The sequence below is a fragment of the Astyanax mexicanus genome, chromosome 14 (assembly GCF_023375975.1).
Source record: "Astyanax mexicanus isolate ESR-SI-001 chromosome 14, AstMex3_surface, whole genome shotgun sequence".
Lineage (NCBI taxonomy): Eukaryota > Metazoa > Chordata > Actinopteri > Characiformes > Acestrorhamphidae > Astyanax > Astyanax mexicanus.
In genome coordinates, this window is record NC_064421.1 from 36,629,914 (window position 1) to 36,641,389 (window position 11,476).

The window sequence follows — 11,476 nt, forward strand, 5'->3', positions numbered from 1 at the left end:
ATTAGGGGTTCGAGCACGTAGTGCTAAAAACCCTATTGTAATTGTTCTGATTATTATTATTATTATTAGGGGTTCGAGCACGCAGTGCTAGAAACCCTATTGTAATTGTTCTGATTATTATTAGGGGTTCGAGCACGTAGTGCTAGAAACCCAATTGTAATTGTTCTGATTATCATTAGGGGTTTGAGCACGTAGTGCTAGAAACCCTATTGTAATTGTTCTGATTATTATTATTAGGGGTTAGAGCACGCAGTGCTAGAAACCCTATTGTAATTGTTCTGATTATTATTATTATTATTATAGTTAGGGGTTCGAGCACGTAGTGCTAGAAACCCTATTGTAATTGTTCTGATTATTAGGGGTTCGAGCACATAGTGCCAGAAACCCTATTGTAATTGTTCTGATTATTATTATTATTATTAGGGGTTCGAGCACGTAGTGCTAGAAACCCTATTGTAATTGTTCTGATTATTAGGGGTTCGAGCACATAGTGCCAGAAACCCTATTGTAATTGTTCTGATTATTATTATTATTATTAGGGGTTCGAGCACGTAGTGCTAGAAACCCTATTGTAATTGTTCTGATTATTAGGGGTTCGAGCACGCAGACCACTTGATCATGAGTACCAATTTGGAGCCCAATCGGACTTTTCTTCTCTTTTTAATAAATAGAAACACACTCATAGGGAATGTTCTGTCTTACTTATAGAGTGATAGATTTCCAGCAGGTTATATGTGGTCTCTTGCTGCGCTCTGGTGGTCATTTGGTGAAACAGCAACAGGTGAATTATTCTAAATTAAAGCTCTGCTGAACTTATTCAATCTTGCTTGTCTTGCTTAATTGAACATATTTATCCTTCTTGTTCATGATGGTCAGCCACCTGGGTCATTCTTGTTTATGCTCCACCCGCTTAATTTTTTTTAAATTTGCATAATATGCAAAACCTACTTTTGAGATCTTGTCCTTGGATCCTTGACCAATCATGACATGTTTGGTGTCAAACAGTTCAGCAGAGCTTACTCCTCAATAATTATTTAAAAAATCTTTACATTTATAAACAATATGGCCGCCATATGCAAATGAGTTCTACCATGGTGCAGTAAAATGTCTTTAACACATAACTTTTGAATGCTTAACCTGACACTAATACCACTTCAGTCCTTTGATCATTACATGATTCTCAGATACCCTGTCAGTTTAAGTAGACATACACCCCCAGGGGGCGGGGCCAATGCTCGATAGCTGTTTCTCTAGAACCATACAAGCTATCAAGGTCATCCTAGCCAATTATCATCTATGGCCCATGCACTAATGGTACACCAAATGAAAATTTGATATGGACACTTTTGTGGTCACTATTAGCCAATCACATTCCAGCAAGCTTTTTACAGGCGGAATGTTAATCAGGTCAAAACTTTTGCACTATATATAGGTTATTTATATGATCTTTTTATGCCTTGTGTTTTTTCAATTTAAGAACTGAAGTTGTTTCACCAAATGCCCACTAGAGTGCAGCAACACACCACATAAAACCTGATGAACACTACAGCTCAATTTATCAATGTTTTTCAACTAGTTTACTCACACCACTCATCTAGCATTGTCATTATGGTCTTTATGGTCACGCTGGTCACCCAGCTGGGTTATGCTGGCCATCCAACTTGGTCTTGCTGGTCATTCACATTGGTCATTATGGTCCTGCTGGTCATTCATATTGGTCATTATGGTCCTGCTGGTCATTCAGCTTTGTCCTCATAGTAATGCTGGTCATCTAGCTTGCTCATACTGGCCAACCACTTTTGCTATGCTGGTCATCCAGTTTGCTCATACAGGTCAACCCCCTTTGCCGTGCTGGTCATCCAGCTTGGTCAATATGGTCAACAACTTTGTTCTTGCTGGTCAATCAGCTTGGTCATCTTTCAGTTTAAGTAGACATACACCCCCAGGGGGTGGAGCCAATGCTTGATAGCTGTTTCTCTAGAACCATACAAGCTATCAAGGTCATCCTTGCCAATTATCATCTATGGCCCATGCACTAATGGTACACTAAATGAAAATTTGATTTTAATATGGACACTTTTGTGGTCACTATTAGCCAATCACAATCCAGCAAGCTTTTGAAAGGCTGAATGTTAATCAGGTCAAAACTTATACACTATTGTTGATATTATTGGTTATTGGTATGTGCCCTTTTCATGTCTCACTGCTAGGCTCTCAGCAGAATAAATGTGGCTTGTATTTTTTCAATATAAGAACTGAAGATGTTTCACCAAATGCCCACTAGAGTGCAGCAAGACACCACATAAAACCTGATGAACACAACAGCTCAATTTATCAATGCATTTCAACTAGTTTACTCACACCACTCATCTAGCATTGTCATTATGATCTTTATGGTCACGCTGGTCACCTAGCTTGGTTATGCTGCTCATCCAGCTAGGTCATTCTGGTCTTTCACATTGCTCATTATGGTCCTGCTGGTCATTCAGCTTTGTCCTCATAGCAATGGTGGTCATCCAGCTTGGTCATACTGGCCAACCACCTTTGCCATGCTGGTCATCCAGTTTGGTCATTATGGTCTTCCAGCTTGGTCAATATGGTCAACAAGTTTGTCATCCAGATTAGTCATGCTGGTAATCTAGCTTGGTCTTTATGGTCATGCTAGTCATCCTCATCCAGTTTGGCGATGCCGGTCAACCGGCAACAAGTTTTAAGCCTAACTGGCCTCCGGGGGCCTCTTTGCCTGTAACGCTCGAACCCCGTAAATCGCCGCTTGCGGCTATATTTATTATTATTCTTATTCTTTTTCTGCCATAGAAGTGATTGGGCAGAAGAAACCGTAAGGCCTACAGGGCTGAGACTTGGTCATATGGTAGTACTTCTCACCGCTACTCAGATTCAAAAGATGAGCCCGATCGGCCTCAAGGGGGCGCTATGGCGAAGGTCAACGCGTTTGGCCCCGTAACTCCTACGCCCTGATAGCTAGAGCAAAAATTCTTGCATTATATGATTCCTTGGTTAATGGCAAATCAAAAAGGTCAATAGAACTACTAAGCTCCGCCAACTTAGATTTTTTGCTATTTAGCATAATATGCAAAACCTACTTTTGAGAACTTGTCCTAAACTCATTGACCAATCCTGACATGTTTGGTGTCAAACAACTCAGCAGAGTCCCAACCTCAATAATTATCAAAAAAATTGTGAAATTTGTAAACAATATGGCCGCCATATGCAAATTAATCTTACCGTGGCACACCCAAATTTACTCTAACAGCTGTAACTTTTGAATGCTTAAACCTACACTAATGCCACTTTAGCCCTTTGATGCCAACATGATTCTGAGGTAGCCCGTCAATCTGTGTAGACATACGCCCCCAGGGGGCGGAGCCAAAGCTAAAAATCTGTTTCTCAGGAACCGTACAAGCTATGAAGCTCTCCTTTGGCATGTATCATCTATGGCCTATGTCCTAATGTTCGACAGAAGGAAAATTTGATATGCAAATTTTTGCGATCGTTATTAGCCAATCAGATTCCAGCAAGCTTTTGACAGGCTAAACAATGACCAATCAGGACGATACTTATACCCTACATGTATCTCAGGGCCTTCTATCATCCATTAAAATATGGCGTTGATTGGCCTCAAGGGGGCGCTATAGCAGAAAATCAGTTATATCTAAAGGTACAAGTGGCCTAGGCTTGTTATTCTTTTTAAGTTGTATACTTTGCTGTAGCCTTTACAACTTTGTAATTACATATGTTTACCAAAAATGCAAAGATTTTCATCAGTGGCCAAAAGAGTAAAAATGTCTCTTTTCGAACTTGTCTTTAAATCCTCAATCAATCAAAACAAATTTGGTCTTGATGCAATCTTGAGACCCTGTAGGTAAATAATTATCAAAAAAATCTTGACATTTTAACTATTTGAGGCCCATAAACCTTGATCAAACATGTACGTGAAAGCCTTTTCAGAGTTATTTGGCCAAAACTCTGTCAAAGTTTAAAACATGCCAAAACTGTTGAAGCTACTAATTAAGAATGACATTTGAAGTACATGTGCCAAGTATAAGCCAAATAAGTCTTCAGTAGGCTCTACAGTGAAAAAATAACTATTTTCAATTTATTCTATTTATCGCTATTTTCCAACCTAAATGGACAGAAGACAGGAACCTTTCACCCTATTAACACACAAATTTATACACATATATAGACTGATAATCTGATCTTGATTGCAAATTTTCAGCCAAATCGGACATGTTTTGCCTCTACAACGGCTGGAAAACTACAGCGATTTTGTAGGCCTCAAGCCTGTATTATCGCTTTTTTCAAATCTAAATGGACAGAAGTCAGGAACCTTTGACCCTATTGACACAGAAATTGACAGAGATATATAGACTGATATTGTGATCCTGATTGCAAATTTTGAGCCAAATCAGATATTTTTTGCCTCTAATATGGCCAAAGAGCAACAGCCATTTTGTAGGCCATAAGCCTGTATTATCACTTTTTTCAAACCTAAAGGGTCAGAAGTCAGGAACCTTTGACCCTATCAACACACAAATTTACATACATGTATTTACAGACCACTTGATCATGAGTACCAATTTGGAGCCCAATCGTACTTTTCTTCTCTTTTTAATAAATAGAAACACACTGATAGGGAATGTTCTGTCTTTCTGATAGAGTGATAGATTTCCAGCAGGTTATATGTGGTCTCTTGCTGCGCTCTGGTGGTCATTTGGTGAAATAGCTACAGGTGAATTATTCTAAATTAAAGCTCTGCTGAACTTATTCAATCTTACTTGTCTTGCTTAATTGAACATATTTATCCTTCTTGTTCATGCTGGTCAGCCGCCTGGGTCATTCTTGTTTATGCTCCACCCACTTAATTTTTTTTTAAATTTGCATAATATGCAAAACCTACTTTTGAGATCTTGTCCTTGGATCCTTGACCAATCATGACATGTTTGGAGTCAAACAGTTCAGCAGAGCTTACTCCTCAATAATTATTTAAAAAATCTTTACATTTATAAACAATATGGCCACCATATGCAAATGAGTTCTACCATGGTGCAGTAAAATCTCTTTAACACTTATAACTTTTGAATGCTTAACCTGACACTAATACCACTTCAGTCCTTTGATCATTACATGATTCTCAGATACCCTGTCAGTTTAAGTAGACATACACCCCCCCAGGGGGCGGGGCCAATGCTCTATAGCTGTTTCTCTAGAACCATACAAGCTATCAAGGTCATCCTAGCCAATTATCATCTATGGCCCATGCACTAATGGTACACCAAATGAAAATTTGATATGGACACTTTTGTGGTCACTATTAGCCAATAACATTCCAGCAAGCTTTTAACAGGCGGAATGTTAATCAGGTCAAAACTTATATACTATATACGGGTTATTTATATGCCCTTTTTATGCCTTGTGTTTTTTCAATTTAAGAACTGAATTTGTTTCACCAAATGCCCACTAGAGTGCAGTAAGACACCACATAAAACCTGATGAACACTACAGCTCAATTTATCAATGCTTTTCAACTAGTTTACTCACACCACTCATCTAGCATTGCCATTATGGTCTTTATGGTCACGCTGGTCACCCAGCTTGGTTATGCTGGCCATCCAGCTTGGTCATGCTGGCCATTCACATTGGTCATTATGGTCCTGCTGGTCATTCAGCTTTGTCCTCATAGTAATGGTGGTCTTCCAGCTTGGTCATACTGGCCAACCACCTTTGCCATGCTGGTCATCCAGTTTGGTCATTATGGTCTTCCAGCTTGGTCAATATGGTCAACAAGTTTGTCATCCAGATTAGTCATGCTGGTAATCTAGCTTGGTCTTCACGGTCATGCTGGTCATCCTCATCCAGTTTGGCGATGCCGGTCAACCGGCAACATGTTTTAAGCCTAACTGGCCTCCAGGGGTCTCTTTGCCTGTAACGCTCGAACCCCGTAAATCGCCGCTTGCGGCTATATTTATTATTATTCTTATTCTTTTTCTGCCATAGAAGTGATCGGGCAGAAGAAACCGTAAGGCCTACAGGGCTGAGACTTGGTCATATGGTAGTACTTCTCACCGCTACTCAGATTCAAAAGATGAGCCCGATCGGCCTCAAGGGGGCGCTATGGCGAAGGTCAACGCGTTAGGCCTCGTAACTGCCACGCCCTGATAGCTAGAGCAAAAATTCTTGCACTATATGATTCCTTGGTTAATGGCAAATCAAAAAGGTCAATAGAACCACTAAGCTCCGCCCACTTAGATTTTTTGCTATTTAGCATAATATGCAAAACCTACTTTTGAGAACTTGTCCTAGGGTCATTGACCAATCCTGTCATATTTGGTGTCAAACAACTCAGCAGAGTCCCAACCTCAATAATTATCAAAAAAATTGTGAAATTTGTAAACAATATGGCCGCCATATGCAAATTAATCTTACCGTGGCACACCCAAATTTACTCTAACAGCTGTAACTTTTGAATGCTTAAACCTACACTAATGCCACTTTAGACCATTGATGCCAACATGATTCTGAGGTAGCCCGTCAATCTGTGTAGACATACGCCCCCAGGGGGCGGAGCCAAAGCTAAAAATCTGTTTCTCAGGAACCGTACAAGCTATGAAGCTCTCCTTTGGCATGTATCATCTATGGCCTATGTCCTAATGTTTTACAGAAGGAAAATTTGATATGCAAATTTTTGCGATCGTTATTAGCCAATCAGATTCCAGCAAGCTTTTGACATGCTAAACAATGACCAATCAGGACGATACTTATACCCTACATGTATCTCAGGGCCTTCTATCATCCATTAAAATATGGCGTTGATTGGCCTCAAGGGGGCGCTATAGCAGAAAATCAGTTATATCTAAAGGTACAAGTGGCCTAGGCTTGTTATTCTTTTTTAGTTGTATACTTTGCTGTAGCCTTTACAACTTTGTAATTACATGTATTTACCAAAAATGGAAAGATTTTCATCAGTGGCCAAAAGAGTAAAAATTGCTCTTTTCGAACTTGTCTTTAAGTCCTTAATCAATCAAAATAACTTTGGTCTTGATGCAATCTTGAGACCCTGTAGGTAAATAATTATCAAAAAAATCTTGACATTTTAACTATTTGAGGCCCATAAACCTTGATCAAACATGTACGTGAAAGCCTTTTCAGAGTTATTTGGCCAAAACTCTGTCAAAGTTTAAAACATGCCAAAACTGTTGAAGCTACTAATTAACAATGACATTTGAAGCACATTTGCCAAGTATGAGCCAAATAAGTCTTCAGTAGGCTCTACAGTGAAAAAATAACTATTTTCAATTTATTCTATTTATCGCTATTTTCCAACCTAAATGGACAGAAGACAGGAACCTTTCACCCTATCAACACACAAATTTATACACATATATAGACTGATAATCTGATCTTGACTGCAAATTTTCAGCCAAATCGGACATGTTTTCCCTCTACAACGGCTGGAAAACTACAGCGATTTTGTAGGCCTCAAGCCTGTATTATCGCTTTTTTCAAACCTAAATGGACATAAGTCAGGAACCTTTGACCCTATCGACACAGAAATTGACATACATATATAGACTGATATTGTGATCTTGATTGCAAATTTTGAGCCAAAACAGATATTTTTTGCCTCTAATATGGCCAAAGAGCAACAGCCATTTTGTAGGCCATAAGCCTGTATTATCGCTTTTTTCAAACCTAAATGGACAGAAGTCAGGAACCTTTGACCCTATCAACACACAAATTTACACACATATATATGCAGACCACTTAATCATGAGTACCAATTTGGAGCCCAATCGGACTTTTCTTCTCTTTTTAATAAATAGAAACACACTGATAGGGAATGTTCTGTCTTACTTATAGAGTGATAGATTTCCAGCAGGTTATATGTGGTCTCTTGCTGCGCTCTGGTGGTCATTTGGTGAAACAGCTACATTTGAATTATTCTAAATTGAAGCTCTGCTGAACTTATTTAATCATTTTTGTCTTGCTTAATTGAACATATTTATCCTTCTTGGTCATGCTAGTCAGCCACCTGGGTCATTCTTATTTATGCTCCACCCACTTAATTTTTTTTAAATTTGCATAATATGCAAAACCTACTTTTGAGATCTTGTCTTTGCCTCCTTGACCAATCATGACATGTTTGGTGTCAAACAGTTCAGCAGAGCTTACTCCTCAATAATTATAAAAAAGAATCTTTACATTTATAAACAATATGGCCGCCATATGCAAATTAGTTTTACCATGGTGCAGTAAAATGTCTTTAACACTTATAACTTTTGAATGCTTAACCTGACACTAATACCACTTCAGACCTTTGATCATTACATGATTCTCAGATACCCTGTGAGTTTAAGTAGACATACACCCCCCCAGGGGGCGGGGCCAATGCTCGATAGCTGTTTCTCTACAACCATACAAGCTATCAAGGTCATCCTTGCCAATTATCATCTATGGCCCATGCACTAATGGTACACCAAATGAAAATTTGATATGGACACTTTTGTGGTCACTATTAGCCAATCACATTCCAGCAAGCTTTTGACAGGCAGAATGTTTATCAGGTCAAAACTTATACACTATATATGGGTTATTTATATGCCCTTTTTATGCCTTGTGTTTTTTGAATTTAAGAACTGAAGTTGTTTCACCAAATGCCCACTAGAGTGCAGCAAGACACCACATAAAACCTGATGAACACTACAGCTCAATTTATCAATGCTTTTCAACTAGTTTACTCACACCACTCATCTAGCATTGTCATTTTGGTCTTTATGGTCACGCTGGTTACCCAGCTTGGTTATCCAGTTTGGTGATGACGGTCAACCAGCAACAGGTTTTAAGCCTAACTGGCCTCCAGGGGCCTCTTTGCCTGTGACGCTCGAACCCCGTAAATCGCCGCTTGCGGCTATATTTATTAGGGGTTCGAGCACGTAGTGCTAGAAACCCTATTGTAATTGTTCTGATTATTATTATTATAGTTCTTATTCTTTTTCTGCCATAGAAGTGATTGGGCAGAAGACACCGTAAGGCCTACAGGGCTGAGACTTGGTCATATGGTAGTACTTCTCACCGCTACTCAGATTCAAAAGATGAGCCTGATCGGCCTCAAGGGGGCGCTATGGCGAAGGTCAACGCGTTTGGCCCCGTAACTCCTACGCCCTGATAGCTAGAGCAAAAATTCTTGCATTATATGATTCCTTGGTTAATGGCAAATCAAAAAGGTCAATAGAGCCACTAAGCTCCGCCCACTTAGATTTTTTGCTATTTAGCATAATATGCAAAACCTACTTTTGAGAACTTGTCCTAGGGTCATTGACCAATCCTGTCATATTTGGTGTCAAACAACTCAGCAGAGTCCCATCCTCAATAATTATCGAAAAAATTGAGAAATTTTTAAACAATATGGCCACCATATGCAAATTAATCTTACCGTGGCACACCCAAATTTACTCTAACAGCTGTAACTTTTGAATGCTTAAACCTACACTAATGCCACTTTACAACTTTGATGCCAACATGATTCTGAGGTAGCCCGTCAATCTGTGTAGACATACGCCCCCAGGGGGCGGAGCCAAAGCTAAAAATCTGTTTCTCAGGAACCGTACAAGCTATGAAGCTCTCCTTTGGCATGTATCATCTATGGCCTATGTCCTAATGTTTTAAAGAAGGAAAATTTGATATGCAAATTTTTGCAATCGTTATTAGCCAATCAGATTCCAGCAAGCTTTTGACAGGCTAAACAATGACCAATCAGGACGATACTTATACCCTACATGTATCTCAGGGCCTTCTATCATCCATTAAAATATGGCGTTGATTGGCCTCAAGGGGGCGCTATAGCAGAAAATAAGTTATATCTAAAGGTACAAGTGGCCTAGGCTTGTTATTCTTTTTTAGTTGTATACTTTGCTGTAGCCTTTACAACTTTGTAATTACATATGTTTACCAAAAATGCAAAGATTTTCATCAGTGGCCAAAAGAGTAAAAATTGCTCTTTTCGAACTTGTCTTTAAGTCCTTAATCAATCAAAACAAATTTGGTCTTTATGCAATCTTGAGACCCTGTAGGTAAATAATTATCAAAAAAATCTTGACATTTTAACTATTTGAGGCCCATAAACCTTGATCAAACATGTACGTGAAAGCCTTTTCAGAGTTATTTGGCCAAAACTCTGTCAAAGTTTAAAACATGCCAAAACTGTTGAAGCTACTAATTAACAATGACATTTGAAGTACATGTGCCAAGTATGAGCCAAATAAGTCTTCAGTAGGCTCTACAGTGAAAAAATAACTATTTTCAATTTATTCTATTTATCGCTATTTTCCAACCTAAATGGACAGAAGGCAGGAACCTTTCACCCTATCAACACACAAATTTATACACATATATAGACTGATAATCTGATCTTGATTGCAAATTTTCAGCCAAATCGGACATGTTTTGCCTCTACAACGGCTGGAAAACTACAGCGATTTTGTAGGCCTCAAGCCTGTATTATCGCTTTTTTCAAATCTAAATGGACAGAAGTCAGGAACCTTTGACCCTATTGACACAGAAATTGACATACATATATAGACTGATATTGTGATCCTGATTGCAAATTTTGAGCCAAATCAGATATTTTTTGCCTCTAATATGGCCAAAGAGCAACAGCCATTTTGTAGGCCATAAGCCTGTATCATCACTTTTTTCAAACCTAAATGGTCAGAAGTCAGGAACCTTTGACCCTATCAACACACAAATTTACATACATGTATATACAGACCACTTGATCATGAGTACCAATTTGGAGCCCAATCGGACTTTTCTTCTCTTTGTAATAAATAGAAACACACTGATAGGGAATGTTCTGTCTTACTTATAGAGTGATAGATTTCCAGCAGGTTATATGTGGTCTCTTGCTGCGCTCTGGTGGTCATTTGGTGAAACAGCTACAGGTGAATTATTCTAAATTAAAGCTCTGCTGAACTTATTCAATCTCGCTTGTCTTGCTTAATTGAACATATTTATCCTTCTTGGTCATGCTGGTCAGCCGCCTGGGTCATTCTTGTTTATGCTCCACCCACTTAATTTTTTTTAAATTTGCATAATATGCAAAACCTACTTTTGAGATCTTGTCCTTGGATCCTTGACCAATCATGACATGTTTGGTGTCAAACAGTTCAGCAGAGCTTACTCCTCAATAATTATTAAAAAAATCTTTACATTTATAAACAATATGGCCGCCATATGCAAATGAGTTCTACCATGGTGCAGTAAAATGTCTTTAACACTTATAACTTTTGAATGCTTAACCTGACACTAATACCACTTCAGTCCTTTGATCATTACATGATTCTCAGATACCCTGTCAGTTTAAGTAGACATACACACCCAGGGGGCGGGGCCAATGCTCGATAGCTGTTTCTCTAGAACCATACAAGCTATCAAGGTCATCCTTGCCAATTATCAT